The sequence below is a fragment of the Rhincodon typus genome, chromosome 2 (genome assembly GCF_021869965.1).
Source record: "Rhincodon typus isolate 14 chromosome 2, sRhiTyp1.1, whole genome shotgun sequence".
NCBI classification, from domain to species: domain Eukaryota; kingdom Metazoa; phylum Chordata; class Chondrichthyes; order Orectolobiformes; family Rhincodontidae; genus Rhincodon; species Rhincodon typus.
Window position 1 is genome coordinate 121,454,878 of NC_063333.1, and position 17,142 is coordinate 121,472,019.

General features: G+C 38.0%; 1 long non-coding RNA gene across 2 annotated transcripts in view; it reads left to right on the forward strand.

Annotated features, from left to right (window-relative positions):
• Nucleotides 1–998: 998 nt before the first annotated feature.
• LOC109910449 overlaps nucleotides 999–17,142 on the forward strand; it is a 183,817-nt gene continuing 167,673 nt past the window's right edge. For both annotated transcript variants that reach the window (XR_007265066.1, XR_007265067.1), the window contains exons 1-2: nucleotides 999–1,149; nucleotides 4,795–5,107. This is a non-coding gene — a long non-coding RNA (uncharacterized LOC109910449). The remainder of the gene's footprint in view (nucleotides 1,150–4,794; nucleotides 5,108–17,142) is intronic.

Here is a 17,142-nt window from a genome sequence, read left to right on the forward strand (position 1 = left end):
CTCCGAGTAAGCACTAGCGAGCTATTGTGTAGATTTGAGGTGAGGTATACGTACGGGCAGATGTACGTTGGTGTGTTTGTGTACTGGGTTTTATTCAGGTCTGTGTTTGTGTATTGGGGTCTGTGCTTTGAGGGTTTCTTTTATTGCTGTTGTTAGGTGTCACTGGTTAGTCCAGCATTTATTGCCCATCACTAATTGCCGATAGGACAGTTAAGAGTTAACCACATTGATGTGGGTAAGGAGTCACACCTAGGCCAGATCACGTAAGGACAGCAGATTTCCTTCCCTAATGGACATTAGCGAACCAAGTAGGTCTTTACAACAATTGGTAATGGTTACATGGTTGCCGTTAGACGTTTCTTTTTAAATTACCACCATTTGTTACGATGGGATTGAAACTCACATGCCCAGAATATTAACCCGAGTTCTGGATTACAAATTCAGCGGCATTGCCACTATCCCACCACCTCCCCCGAGTGTTGTTATGTGTTTTAGGTTTGGGTGTGTGCTGGGTCTGTGTTGGCGTAGAGGTCTGTGCGTGCGTCGGGGTATTTGTCTCTGCTTATGTTGATGTGTGTGCACATGTTGGGGACCGCAATTTTGCTGGTGCATGTGTTGGGGTTCGTGAGTTTTGGGTGTGTGTTGGGGTTTGTGAGTTTTGGGTGTGTGTTGGGGTTTGTGATTGTGTTGGGGTGTATATGTGTTAGAGTCTGTGATTATGTTGGGGTGTAAGTGTATTGGGAAGTGTGGTTGTGTTGGGGTGCATGTGTGTTGGAATCTATGTGTTGCGTTTGTATATGTGCGTTAGAATCTGTGATTGTGTTGAGGTGTATGTGCATTGGGATGTGTGATTGTACTGGGGAGTGTGCGCGTTTTGCTGGTCTGTATGTGTGTTGGTGTGGGCAATACTCTCGGATGCTGAAAAGTTGGATCTGACAGTGGTTGTGTGAGGAAAGAGTGCGTGAGCGCGTCAGCACCAAAGTTAAACACAAAAGCCTTTTACGCAGGGGCGAGAGGAGTTTCCTTTGTTCTAGACAGAGGCTTGTAAGAGATCAGAGAGAATTAACCCTCAGACACACGGCACTTTGGAGGTTATCGGTGGGCTGGCAGCATTGGGATGCAGGTAATGACCATTCCCATGCCTCTGGGGTAAGTTTTTGTTCCTTTATTAAAGAGACAGCTTTACGTGACAGTGTAAAAAAAAGATGATTTTAAAAACCGCGCTGAAGAGCGCGAAAGTTGATGGAATGGCCTCTCTTACTCTCGTTGTAGGGCGATAATCCGTTTAATGTCAAGCAGTCCACAAATAAGTTTTATTTGTCTTGATTGCAGGCAGGTCGTTGCAAAACAATTTTTAAAAAAGCGCAAATATTAGGCGCGTTGGATTTTCAAATATTTACAGTAGGCGAGCAACAGGTAGGATTTGAGTGGCGAACTGCAGCCTCCTTTGTAGCGACTGATACTGAACTCCGAAGGGCCTGAGAATGTCTTTGTTCTCAGTTTGGATTCATCACACTCAAACAAGCTCTTCATTCGTCTGAGAATAGAGCGAGGGCTCTCAATAATTCCTCACACTGACTACAGCGAACATGGCCAGGCATTGTAATTCTCTTCCAACAGAAAGCAAGGTGTTAAAGTGATTTTTTTAATGTATGTGGGGGAAGGTGTGGAAGTGGGTTCATGTTATGAAACCAAGATGAAATTGCCTTTTTTTCGCTGCCGATCCTGGCTGGGCGCTGCAATAAGGGGATCTTGACAGTTTTGTATCTTTTTAGGTCGAAAGTATAGTTTGCGCGGAGCAGTTTAAACGGCAAGGGGTGGGGGGCTGGGGGGGGGGAGGTGAAGGAGAGAAGAAAAAGCTGGCAATCAAGTCAAATCGAACTTGCGAAAGCAACTATTTGATCGCGACCACTTGGAATCTACAGCGTGTTTTTACAGTAGTAACCAGGCGTCGTGTATCACGGAGTAAATTAAATCTCACAACATTCCGGGCTTCTTGTCCCTTTCTTCTGGGTTCAGAGTTATACCATCAGCAGGTCTGCTGCTTTTGACGAAAATATACGTTTGCGCAGGTTTGGAGCACAAGGCTGCAGAAGTTTCATCGTTTTCCTTGGAGCAACAGTTCATTCGCCAGGTTGGCAACAAGGAAAATTCGTTTCTAAATATAGTTTCTCGACTTCAGATTGGTTTTGTTTTTTAAAAAAAGGAAGAGCTAATATCTAGAATGAATAGAATTCCATGCTATTCATCTTGGCGGCGGACCTCGAGTTGGAGGTAAGGAAATCTCCTGCGTAACTGTTATCACTAAGAGGGAGAAAATACTCAGGCATCCCTTTTGTGTCTAGTGTTAAACATTTGAAGAGTATAGGTCGCCCAGCATAAATCCAGACAGGGCAAGTTCTTTGTTTCAGGTTATAGGACGAACTAACCCTTCTGAACTCATATCACTGTCAGTCTTTGTCTATTCCTCACTTGCTTTTTCTTTGTCCCCCGTGTATGGCTCTTTATTTTTGGACGAAGAATCGCCCGAATAGCTTTGCTCTATGTATAGGAAGAATTAGAGTACAAATGGAAGTTTGAACTTGCCCAAAATTTGCCATGCGCAACCTTAACAAGAAAAGGTATCGCAAGACTTGGAGCAGCAATCTTGAATTAACAAAATACTTTAAAGATGCTTCCCACTGCCGTTAAATCATTCGAGACAGTACAGGTGTTATCTATGGCTTTCATTTCTTCTCAGACTGTTCAGAGATATTTAATTTTTCTTTTAATTATATGGCAATTATAAATATATCCAAAGTCCTAATTGTGCGTTAGATTTCGGGTTTGGTTGACAGTGCCGGAGTTAAAACAATAGATCATGGTCACCGTACTGACTTGAGACAGATACATCAGAATTTCACAACGTATTCTTAACGAGGGAAGTACAAGCGAGAGTTAATTGGAATCGGGTAAAGTCATTTATCATTAATTTTCTGACTAAAATTTGGACCTTCTTTACTTTCACCGATTCTAAACAGTGAGTTCAGCCACTCCCTATTCTTTTGTTACCCAAGGACTCCTCGTGAGAGAGGACCATTGTTTGGTACTGCATGTCTCCAGTTAATAATTCATAGATTTTTCTGTCGTCAGTTTAATTCAAGCATTTTAAACAAAATTTTCTTCTTAGCTATTAAGTCTAACATTTTGTTACCCAGAAATATTTTTTAAAGAATAAATTTCTTAAAACTAACCCTAACGCAAAAAGTTCAATAAAAGACATTCTTTAGCATATGATAAATTGCACGCTGTATTTGAAAAAAGTGCTACATATATTAGGGTAATGGATTCAATTTTTATATTATTACTAAAGAGGGGCATAAATAAGATTTATTGGTAGGATATATTTAGACCATTCCAAGTAGAACTAAACAGATTACATAATTTCACAGATCACCCTGTTTAATTACTTATCTCAAACTATACTTTAGCTGATTTACTTTAGTGTCTCTTTTACAGTCACATTTTGGCATGGCTGTGGGATATTTTTAGTTTTTACAGTGCTTATTCAGCCACTTCATAAAAAAAAGTGACATTTGAATATTTGACATAGAGAAATAATTTGGAATGAAACATGGTCCAGATTTGATTTCTTCAACACAGCAATGGATAAAACCGTGTGCTGGATAGTATATGTGGTTACATTGAACTTGGTGAATAGAAGTAAACTGATTTTTTAAAAATTGTGAGACAAAGTGCGTTATGATTCCATCCCTTTGTTTAACAAGGACTTTCAGGTAAAACTTATATTTATCTTTATGTATCTTGATACAGTGATGTCAAAACAGAGATCACATATTAATGCAAGTTTCTTATATTTCTTTTATATTTCTCTGTTCTTTGTTCATTTTCTATGTCCTTTCTCATGTTATGTTGCTTTCAATCATAATTCAATTGATTGCTCCCAATCTACTGGTGGAAGCTTAAGTTGCTGACTATAATAAAGTCATATAATACAATGTTGAGGCTTGGAGTGGGTGAGGGATATAAATGGAATGAGTGTCTTGAAGAATTCTGGTGTGCAGGGAAGCTATCATGTATGACATATGAATTCTCACATATAAGAGAGAGGATTTATTAGTTTAAGGTTGTGCCATTAACAAAGATATGAACTATTCCTGAAGGGGCTCCATCTCAATGGCCAAGTAACAGTAATTTCTCAAAACCAAACTAAGCAGCTGAGTAATTCTTTGAAAGGGATGTTTGCAAATATTGCTTAACCTTGACAAAATTTTCCCAATTCTTTTCAGAACCTATTATAAAATGAGTTGAAATTGAACAGAAGTTAAAGGTTACTCTTCTGTCAGACTCATTACCAGCATATCAATATTGAATCATTTACACTGCATTCTTTTGACTCATCCCAATTCATTGACTGGGAACAGACCCTCCGTCCCCTGTTTACAATATCTGTTTCTTATCCATTTCCAGATAATACACTAAATTTATATAACTAAGCTTAAGTAACAAACTTTTGAATTGAGCTTTGGCTTTCCAGTACTCTGGAAGTCTAGGTGCCTTACATTATATTGTTTTCTAATTACATATTTACTTTCTGGATTTATTTTGTTCTCCTAATGGGGATGGTGATACTTGGTTAACATAAAGTTAGTCATGAATGATTTTACAAGGGAAACGGGATGTTTATTTTATTGAGATTGTTCCATTTTTACGCAGAGTAAAAATTAAGTAGAGTAAAATGTTGCAGAAATGATACAATTTTTCATCTGTTAACAAAATATTTTCTGTTTCTAGGGAAGCATTCACCAGAATATATCAAGATGAAAAATTAATATGGATTTTTACAACTTCTAAAGAGCTAAATGTCAGTGGATTTATATCCTCTACTCATGCAATTGTAGACTCGTAAGCTGATGGAGGAGTTTGGAGATCGTATTTTGAAGGGTTCATCGTTTAAATCTTGGGAGCAACAGTTAGTTCATGTGAGGGCAAGCACAGGATACGATGTAACTTGATCTCTGTGGAATTTCCTTTTAAAAATTGGATTCATTGTGAAAATGGCGACATTTGGACAATTCTACTGATCAGGATTCAGAATGAATTTCAGGTATGCCAATGTTTTGCTTCATATATCATAATGTCTGCAAAGGACCATCTATCTTCTTTTATGGTTTCTCCTTTATAAAGATTTTCACTGTTGGTGGCAAACCAAGGTGAAGTAAAGTATCTAGCAAGAATTCAGAGGCAAAATGAGACTACACAAGTAAATAACAATGAGACCCCAGTTCTGCTCAGTGAATGAGGATAATGAAATTTATGTGGTGCATATGGACTTTCAAAAGGCATTTTATGAACTGTCACAGAACATGCTTGTGAACAAAGTAAGAACTAATGCAGTTAAAGGGACAGCAGCAGCATGTAAAAAAAATGATTGAGTAGATGGGAAACAGAATTATGAGAAACAATTTGCTTTTGGTCTGGTGGAAGTTTTACCATTGGGTTTCTGAAGAATTGGTATTAGGATTCCTGCATTTGTGGATAAATTATTGATCTCGGCGTGTGTATATAGGGCACAATTTTAACTTTTGCAGATTATATAAAACTAGCAAGCATTATGAACTATGAGGAGGATAGTGCTCCATTTCAAAAGGACATAGCTTGGTGGAATGAGTAGACAAGTGGCAAATGAATTTTGATGCAGTGAAGTGTAGTGATTTATTTTGATAGGAAGATTGAGGAGGGACAACATAAAACAATGAGTAGAATTCTAAAGGGTGTGCAGGAGTAGATAGATCTGGGGATGTGTATGAGGCTGAGAGGCAATTAATAGAGTCACCTGACATCCTGGAATTCACGCATAGAGTATAGAGTACAAAAGTCAATAATTTGCAATAAGCCTGTGTAAAACACTTGTTCAGTCTCAAATGGAGACTGGGGACCTCTGGGGACAAAACTTCAGGAAGGTTTTGAGGGGATTAGAGAAGACGCAGAAAAGATTCATGTGAATCATTCCAGGGATGAGGAACTTGCTTGGAGAAACTGGAACTTCTTGCCATAGAGAAAGTTAAAAGGAGATTCGATGGAAGTATCCCAAATCAAATGGAGCCTGAATAGAACAGATGGGGAGAAGCTGTTTCCATTGGTGAAAAGATTGGGAACTAGCATGCAACAATATAAAGTGATTAACAACAGAAACAGCACCAGCATGAGGAAAGTAATTTTTAAGCAGCAAGTTGTTAGGATATAGATTGCACTGCCTAAGAGTGTGCTGCAGGCAGATTCAGCTGAGGTCTTTTAAAAAACACTATTATATAACTATCTGGGAATAAATATTTTGTAGGGCCATGGTAAATAGCCACGAGAGCAGTATTAGGTGGGTTACTGTTGCAGAAAGCTAGGATGGACATGACAGACTCAATGGCTTTTTTTTCTGTGCTATAATGATTCTATGGTTTATGATTCAGTATGCTGAGGTTTTTGTAAATGTATCCAAAATTGGCATGTACATTTCATGGGCATGTGGGTAAAGAGTGGTGGTTATGAAGTTCTAATTAAAGAACAATTACCTTGGTAGTTTACACTTGATAACAGCTTGAGAAACTGTGTTTAAATAATCTTGTCCTTTCTTTGCTTCATGAGATTCTGCTTTTGTCACTATTTTTATAAGATGTTTGCTGATCTTTACATGCTCGATGGTTGTCATAGGCAAACAATTTGTAGGAGATATATATTGTCCCATATATTGGATGAATCAGCAAAGAGCTGTGCACCATTTTACAGTGTATCCATGGCAAGTGGAAGTAAATGTGCTTGCTTTAAGATAAAACAATTTGTATGTTTGGTGGTAAGATTGCTTGCTATTGTAACATCTTACAATTCCAACATTTCTGAAGTCCTGAAACTAAATAATTTTCACTGACTGCACATTTATTCTCTTTGTTACTTTGCAAGAAAGAAATTGCCTTTCTTTTGGTTAAATGACCAAAGATCCTTTTTCAAGTTCAGAAGGCCTGACGGAATGGATCTGTTTTTGGAAAGAAAACATTAATTACCTCAATCATATGCTACAACAACTCCCAAACGATCAAACTTCAAACATTGTATCTCCCTCTAACAATGTTTTATGTACATATATCACTCCTCCCATTGCTAAGCATTGAAGGCATACCTGTGAAAGAATAATTTTTCCTAAAACTAAATAGAACACAAAAGGCATGAAAAGTAAGAACGAGGAAAAATCCAAGGCTGCTGAGAAAGGGGAGGCTTTGGGGCCCAAACGTAATGATTAACTTACCAATTTCCTGTTCGTTACCGTATTATATCCTGGGGCTACTGAATCTATCTGGTTAAATATGTCTCATGTACATCTGTTAAGCATGTAAATCTGTGACATTTGACTGGTAACTATCATAAAGCCGTGAATTGCATTTTATAATAGTTTGCTAACGATATGAGTTTTTGAGAAAGCAAGATGGCAACTGAAAATATTTTTAAAAGAAATTACATAGTCCTTGCTAGCTTGATACTTTATTGGTTACAATTTGCGTACATGTTAGTGAATATTTTATCTGCATGGTAACATTACAGGAAACTATACTTTGCAGTTACAGTAACTGTACTTTGTTGCTTACTTAAGACTCATACTTGAGCCAATCAAGGAAATATTATATGGTGGATTTTATATAAATTGAAGCATTAGTGATGTGGACTATATCCAGAAATATGTTAGATAGATTTAGTTGAAAAATTTGCATGAGATACAGTGTAACAACATCACAGTTTCAACAAAAAAATCTGTTATAAGTTTTTGATATATAATCTGAAGACAGTTTTCAAGTAACTTGACCCAAAGACTGTAACAAAGTATTTTTCTGCTTAGGCTTTAAAATGCGGTCTTTCAATCTTTAAGTTACGTAACATAAGTTTTTAAAAAGACATGGTTTTCAGCTAAAGTATATATGTGCATACACACATATTCAGTATTCTTTGCAGCTACTGAAAACACCAATCAGAAATCCCATAGGAATATAATTTACTCATATAAAAGTATTTATGCTACTGTGTCCTTATTCCTTTTCAGAAGATGCGTAGGTAGCAACAAGGTTGCACAGTCATAATGGAGAAATTAGACACTGCTGAATCTACTTGTGTTAGAGGAGGCAAGAAAACAGGCAGAATTGTGAGCTTATGACATCAGCCACAAATTACATAGTGATGTGTTTCTATGTGCTTTACATTGATAGCAGCTAATCAGAGACAATGGGAAGAAGTTTTCATGATGACAGTGTTTCTTTAAAAAATACAAAACATTAGAATGTTTGTTGCAGTTATGTTCACCCCAAGCTCTTTCAGAAACAATTTATTTTGCCCAAATCTTGTTTCCTCCATTACTGATGACTGATCTTGATTTTAAGATTATTCACTGCTCCCATGATGAATTTACTGCAAAAAGGTAAAGCAATGCAACAGATAAGACTGATTATGTAGATTATGTATCATGAAATAAAATGAGCAGATCATAATTTTCATGTGCCATTCTTAGATTTTAAATGATGTACTAATGCCCACCTCTCATGGAACTCCAATCAGGTTTCTGCTTCTGCCACCATACTGAAATGGCTGATAGGAAAGCCACAAATAGGTGGAATTCACTCTCCAAATCTCAGTGCCTCTCTATCTCATGTCCTCTTCCTTAAAACCTAGTGCTTTGATCAAGCTTTGGTCATCCAACCTAATATCTTATTTTCTATTCATTCAGATGATGTGGGAGTTTCTGGCTGGGCCAGCATTTTTGCCCATCTTTAACTGCCTTTGGAAATGTGGTTGTGAGCTGCTATCTTGAACTGTTGCAGTCCATCTTGTGTCGATAAACCCATGTTACTCTTCGGGAGGGAGTTCTAGGATGTATACCCAGTAATAGTGAATGAATGGCCAAGTCTGAATGGTGTGTGCTCAGCATTCCATATCTGTTTGGTGTCATATTTTGTTTTATAATGCTTATGTGAAGTGCATTGGAATATTTTATTCTATTGAAAGCTCTTTATATAAATACATTGTTGCGATAATTTATTTAAAAAAATGACAAGGAAGAGGAAGCTGGACTTGTTTTGAAATCTCAGTAAGCTTTTAAATAACTAGCTAGAGTATGGGTCAGTTTGCTTCTCTGTGCTGAGTGAGTTGATCTCAGCTGGATAATGGCAGAGAGTCAGGAACATTATAGCTGACTTCTACCCCTGGAACAGGAAAGGGAAAATAAACCAGTGTACTCACTCCTGATTGCTTTCCAAAGAACCCCCTGACTGTAGTGAGATGTGTGTGGATGTCAAATGGGGATATAGTTTTAGTTCTGGTTTTGTGGTTGAACAGTCTGCTGACTAGACTTGAACACATAATAACGACTATGTTGAAAATGATATGACTGTCTGGCTCCTCTTCTATAAATAAAATCATACGTCAAACATTTGTTTGGGAAGAAAGTGTGAATGAATATAATATTTTTAAGATGGCATGATTACTGTAATTAATATGACTTCAATCCATTTATTCTACAAAAAAATCTTGATTTTCATACAGCACAGACATACACATTCAAAGTCAAAAAGCTTTTTACTGTATAAAGATCCTTTGTGTTAGTTTATGAAAGAACCATAAAACGTTTGGTATTTCATTGTTCAGGTTGCAAAAAAGCAAATTTACGCAGTGTCCATTACCATCAATTTCTTGGAAGGAGAATATTTTTAAAAAATGACATTCTGAGTTGAAACATTTGAGCATTAAACAGTTCTTAATCAAAATGGGGTCAAACATTTTGTTTATGGATTATAGAAAATCATAAAAGTAATGGGGTATTTTGTTTCTTGTTCAATTTTCCCACTTTCAGCAAGCATTAGTAAAAGATAGATATTTTAGGACCAAAAACTTATATCAAAAGTATGAGTGATGAATCGTCTGGGGATAACAATAAGGGAGTTGAAAAACTGACCTCAATTTTGAAATTATGGTGGGCATGGAGGGATAGGGACATCATCAAAACCTGTGGAACACGTGGGGATATTGTATCAACTCCTGTCTCCCCAAGAAAAAAACATAAAGGGGCAGCATGGTGGCACAGTGGTTAGCACTGCTGCCTCACAGTGCCAGGGACCATGTTCGATTCCACCCTTGGGCAACTGTCTGTGTGGAGTTTGCACATTGTCTGCGTGGGTTTCCTCCAGGTGCTCCAGTTTCCTCCCACAGTCCAAAGATGTGCAGGCTAGGTGAATTGGCCATGCTAAATTGCCGGTAGTGTTCAGGGATGTGTAGATTAGGTAGGTTATAGGCAGATGGGTCTGGGTGTGATGCTCTGAGGGTTGGTGTGGACTTGTTGGGCCAAAGGGCCTGTTTCCACACTGTAGGGATTCTATGATTATATCAACTCAGCATTAAAAATGGTCTGAATAAAATTTGTCAGAATTGAAGAAATGTGAGTAGTGGATGATTTGGATTGTGTAGTATTATTAGAAGTAGATGCTTAACATCAGATATTAAACTTTCATCAATTTTGATTTAGTGTGCTAACTGTTTTTAGAGCAACTAAATTTGTCACCATTTCTGCATTCTCATATTTTGTTCAAATGGCTCTAAGCTATTTCCTTTTTAAGACTAGTTTCAGAATACACAGGCTTTTGAATTGCACTCATTTATTTATTACTTATTTAGTATGACTACTTAATCAGGGTAAAATCCTTGGGTTTTTGAAGCATATATTGAAGGAGTCTCTGGAGTTAACATATAGAAATTCAACAGGACACTAAGAAGAAGATGGGATGTGATAGAGTCTGCTATAGATGTTAACAACTTGAACAATTTAGTGCAGAGTCATTGGCTGAATTATTGTACAATGGTTTAATGTAAAAGTACTTCAGTGGTGTAAAGTACATATTGAAACAGTAGCTGTTACTATTTAGTGTAAAGGATTTGTGATAATGCTATGAACAAGGACCTAACTTGTAATGACAAGACTTTCTCTGTGGAAAACAATGTTTAAGATTGCCCACTCCTCAATTTCATGAGGTGTGGAGATAAACTCATCCCCCAATGCCCTCCCATGACCCCCACTGCCTAGTCTTCAGAATCATTGGCTTTCTTTCGACAACCAATACTGTTAAGTTATTTGGATATTGTGTTGGATGTGCTTCAAGTTGATGTTCCATATCAGAATTCTTCATCACCTCTCTGAAGCAGAGTTGGAAAACCAATCCAAGAGCATTTGAGCTATCCAAGATCATGCCTGATGCTGGACAGTCCACCAGTGACGACAGCAGTATGTTATAGTGGTATGGAGTGAAAGTGTTAATGAATACATGCAACTGGTAGAATGTTCCGTGAAGCACTGTGATTCATATATGATTCTGACAATACAATATTTAAATATAAATTAACAAAGTAAGAGTTGGTCTGGTAGAAAGTAAGTCTAGGGTCTGCAAAGTAAGCAGATGGTAGATAAGTTGAACAGTTATTTTACATCGGCCTTCACTACAGAACAGAGGTCTCCACCCTTTTCAACTACAAAGTTACTTTTTGGACTTAAGTGTAACATGTGATCGACCTTGAAAAAAGAGTTTACTTTTAGTGGTGTATACATCTAAAACAAAGTCTATATTGTTATTTTTTTTGTTCCCTTAAGTCTCAGTATGGTACCTGTGAATACACATTATGAGCCAGTGCCTTGAAGTCTGGTTTTAGTTTCAGTTGCTAGTCAAATGCAGTCCATCAAATGGGGATCTGTGAGGTGGGCGTGAAACTTGGATTTGGACATATCTTCATTTAAGAGAATGCTATCTCAAAGATGTATGGCGTCAAAGTAAGCTTTTGCTTTAAAAGCACAGAGTGATAGGAGTTGGTATTTTTCTCTGTTTACATGTCTCCAAAAATCTTTGTGCCTTGATCTGACTTTCAGCTCAATATCATTTTACACATTTAAAATTTCTATGTCAACTCCACAGCTTTTTAAATCAAACATCTGATGAAATTTGGTAGCAAACCCACCAAAATCTACCTGAGGGAATGGATTTGAGACAAATATGATAATTTGTTCCAGCACTTCTAGTCTCTGAAATTGCCCATTGATTTCCTTTGCTAACTTCCTCAAATGTGCTCACAGGTTTTCTGGGTGGATCCATTTTTCTTTGATTTTGATTTTTTTTTCTAGTGTTTTCCCCAGACTAGGGAACTATTGCAGCATTTTACTTTTTTAATTGGGAGGATTACAGACTCAGTTACATTTAGAATGCATTCAGAACACTGATCATATATGTTCTAAGCGTCTGTCCTTTGCCCACAGTTCAACTCATTCAGTTTCAAGGTTACGTCTGTAAGGAACCTGATGCAAAGCAACCACGCATTGTCTGACAGCTAACTGTGCACTTCATTCTTTGATTTGAGAAAAATAATGACAAATTTCAGGCATCAGGACTGAAAAAAACTTTGAAAGATCGTCCCTCGACATAATCACCTCATATCAGCATAGAGAATTAGTTCACCATTGGCAGCACTGAGTTCATCCATTAAGGATTTAAACAAACAGTCTGAAGGGCTTTTGCTTGAATAGAGTTTGCAATTTTAACAACAGCTGTCATTATATGAGAAATGTCCACAACTTTATTTGCTAATGTTTCCTAGTGGATTATATAGTGGTAATTGACAAATGAAGGGAAATGGGAATCATTTGTGCAAAATGTAACAAAGCCCCCATTTGCACCAAGCGTGGCTGGTGCACCATCAGTTATGATGAAAAGCAGTTTTTTGATTGCAATGATTTTTCTCAAGTATCGTTTGAAATTTTTTGTAAATATCCTCATGCCTTGTTCTCTCTTTAAGGGGCAAAAGGTTGAGAAGATCTTCTTTAGTTGTTATATCCTTAAAAACTGCATAAAACAAATAATCTTCTGGTCTGTGTCAGTCACGCCAATGGATTCATTGAACAGCTGTGAGAAGCATTCACAGTCTTTCAGTCCTTCTGTAGCTGCTGAAAGATGTCTTTGGACAAAATATTCTGGTTGTCTGCTACTGTGGAAGCACAGTACTAGTGGCATGCTCGGGATTGCCAATAGTTCTTCTTTGTTCTTACAGTCTCTGAATAAAGAGTCAGTGTCCGTAGTTATTGCTTCTTTAATCACTTTGCCATCTTTGAATGATTTCTTTTGTTTTGCCAGAGGACAGCAAATACAAAATGATTTTTCAGTGTGGGCCTTATTTTTTGCTGCTGGCTTAGAAAAAAATTATGGTTGAGCTTTCGAAAAGGCTATCAGCTTATCAACTCTTTGTCCGAAGCTTGATGTTCAATGGAAGACTATCCTTAAATTTACTGTGCTTCGTTCTGGGGTCTCATTTCAACTTCCCTTTTTTACTGAAAGATATAATTTGGTGACACATAAGGAAAATGCCCTTACCTGTATCTTTGTAAATAGAAATTCATGTTCCCATTCCACATGGAAGTTGTACATTTTTGGTTTCTTTTTAGACAGTTCAGGTTGATTACTCATCATTATTGCTTTATTGTGTAGTTCCTGAAGTTACTCTGTAGTTCAGCCTCTGGACCTGCACCTCTGGGATATCCAGAATATTATTGGTTGCTTTCAAGGGCAGTGGCACAAGAGGTCACTTACATGGTTGCAGTTTGTTTCCAAGGCTTCTGGTCACCTTGAACTGCTTGGATATTGGATTTGGGGCATGCCAGCATTTGCTGTAATTTTTCTTCCTTGTGCAGGGATTAGGTTAGATTAGGGTCTGAAGAATAAAAACTGCAGGTGCACAGAGAATGTGCAGAGGAGCAGATCATGCTGAGCTGCTCATGCAGAGAGTGTGCAAGCATGTGAGGGGCTGAATAGCCGCTTATGTTTCCATATCTGTAACATATTGGCTTCACACGTTACGTGCTAATATATTCACCAGAAACTTACTTTAGCCTGCAATCAAAGCCCATCTGGACCAAATTGAAATACAATGCAACATGTTAGTAGAGGTTGTTAAAAGCTTGCTTTTTTTCTCGAGCCATGCAACTTCTGGAAGTGGATGTCATGCAGTGACATGTCAATTGGTGGGTGGAGAGGTCAACTGTCAGAAATGCACTGGCAGGTACCCTAGATTCAGGGAACATTCCATTATATTGGAAAAAAAGCAGATGCAACTGCTATGTTCAAAAAAAGGGAGAGAGACAGAAATAGGAAAACTGCAGGTTATTTAGCTTAACATCTATCTTAGGGAAGATGGTAAAAGTTATTATTAGAGGCATAATAGCAGGCAGTTAGAGAAGTGCAAGTAGCCAGGCAGAGTTAATGTGGTTTACCGAAAGAGAAATCACATTTATCCAAATTATTACAATTCTTAAAAGAAATAATATGTGCTGTGCATAAAGACATTTGGTAAGGTGCTGCATCACAGTTTATTGTGGAAAATCAAAGCTCGTGGCGTAGTAGGCATTATATTGGCACAGATGGTAGATTGGCTAACTAACAGGAAACAGGTTAGTCATAAAGTCACAATTTCCTGATTGTCAAGATGTAATGAGTGATGTGCCACAGGGCCTAGTGCTGGGGCCTCAACATTTTACCATTTACATAAATGTCTTCGATGAAGGGACTGAAAGTATGCAGGTCAAATTTGCTGATGACACGAAGAGAGGTAAGATAGTATATTATGAAGAGGATATAGGGAGCCTTCAAAGTGATAAACCAGTTAACAGAACAGTCAAAGATATGAAAAATGGTGTATAATGTTGGAAGATGTGAAATTCTCCAATTTGGCAGGGAGAATAAAAAACACAATATTTACATTGTGAGATTGCAGAGGGATCTGGGTGCCCTGATGCATGAATCATGAAAAGGTTAGTATGTAGGGAAAACAAGAAATTATGAGAGCAAGTAAAATGTTAGTTTTATTGTAGTGTGAATTACAAAAGTAGGGAGGCTATGCTTCAGTATAACAGGGCATTAATGGAGGTGAGACCATACCTGGAGTACTCTACTAGAACATAGAATAGTACAGAACAGGAACAGGCCCTTCTGCCCACAATGTTGTGCTGAACATGACGCCAAATGAAACTAATCCCTTCTGCCTGGCCTTGGCCCATATCCCTCCATTCCTTGCATATTCATGCGCTTATCTAAAAGTCCCTTAAATGCCCTGATCATATCTGCCTCCAACACCACCCTGGCAGTGTGTTCTGGGTAAAAAACTTGCCCCTCACGTCTCCTTTGAACTTGCCCCCTCTCACCCTAAATGCATGCCCCAAGTATTAGACATTTCGACTCTGGGAAAAAGATACTGACCTTCAACCCTATCTATGCATTTCATAATTTTATAGACTTCCATCAAGTCTCCCCTCGAATTCTGTTGCTGAAGAGAAAACAATCTGAGTTTTTCTTGCCTCTCCTTATAGCTCATACCCTCTAATCCAGCAGCATCCTGGTAAACCTCTTATGCAGTTCTCCAAAGCCTCCACATGCTTCCTGAATTGTAGTGACCGGAATTGAATGCAATACTCTTAAGTGTGGCCTAACCAAGGTCTTACAAAGCTGCAACATGACATCCTGATTCTTGTACTTGATTCCCTGACCAATAAAGATAAGCATGCCATATGCCTTCTTTATCACCCTTTCTACCTGCATGGCCACTTTCAGGGAGCTATGTACTTGAACCCCAAGATCCTCTGTACATCTCTGCTGTTCAGGTTCCCGCCATTATCTGTATACTTTTCCTTAACATTTGATCTCCCAAAGTGGAAAACCTCACACCTACCTGGATTAAACTCCATCTGCTATTTCTCTGCCCATATCTGCAACTGATCTATATCCCACTGTATCCTTTGACAACCTTCTGCACTATACACAACTTCACCAATCTTTGTGTCATCTGCAAACTTACTGATCCACCCATTTACATTTTCATTCAAGTCATTTATATATATCACAAATAGCAGAGGTCCCAGTACAGATCCCTGCGGAACACTACTAGTCATGCACCTCCAGCCTGAAAAACACCCTTCCACCACTACCCTCTGTTTTCTATGGACAAGCCAATTTTGAATCTGTGTGGCCAAGTGAACATGGATCTCATGCATCTTAATCTTCTGGATGAGCCTACCATGAGGGACCTTGTTGAAAGCCTTACTAAAATCTATGTAAACAACACTCACTGCTCAACATTCATCAATCACATTCATCACCTCCTTTAAAAACTCAATCTAGTTAGTAAAACATGAACTGCCCTGCACAAAGCCATACTGTTTACAGTAATTTTCTTCTTATTTAAGAAAGCATGTAAATGTGTTGGAAGCACTTTAGGGCATATTTGTAGACTAATACCTGGAATGGGTGTGTTGTTTTAAGAAGGGTCAACAGGTTAGAATTATTTTTGATGCAGTTTCATTGAGGAAGAGATAACATGATTGAAAAATATAAAATCCAGAGGGATCTTGGCAGGGTGAATGTGGAAAAGATGCTTCCTCTTGTAAGATAATTTAGAACTAGGCATCGCTGTTTAAAAATAAGGGGTCATGCATTGTGTGCAGTTCTGGTCAGCCTTCCATAGGAAGGATATAATAAATTGGAGAGGGTCCAGAAAAGATTTACAAGGATGTAACTGGGTCTGGAGGATTTGAGTTATAAGGAGAGGTTGGGTGGTGGGACTTTTTTCACCAGAGTCTAGGAGATTGAGGGGTGACCTTATAATGGTATATAAAGTCATGAGAGGCAAAGATAAGGTGAATAGCAAAAGTCTTTTCCCTAGGGTAGGATAGTTCAAAACTAGAGGACATATATTTCAGGTGAAAGAAGAAAGATTTAACAAAGGCCTGAGGGGCAACCTTTTCATGCAGGGGGTTGTTCATACATGGAATTACCTGCTAGAGGAAGTGGTATATGCAGGTACAGTTACAACATTTAAAAGATGTTTGGAGAGGTACACGAATAGGAAGAGTTTAGAGGGATATAGGCCAAATGCAGGCAAATGGAACAAATTTAGTTTGGGAACCTTGGTCGGCATGGATAAGTTGGAATGAAGGGTCTGTTTCTGTGCTGTATAACTCTATGACTCCAGCTCTAAATTCACAAGTGAGGATTGTGAGACAACAAGGTGCAGAGCTGGATGAACACAGCAGGCCAA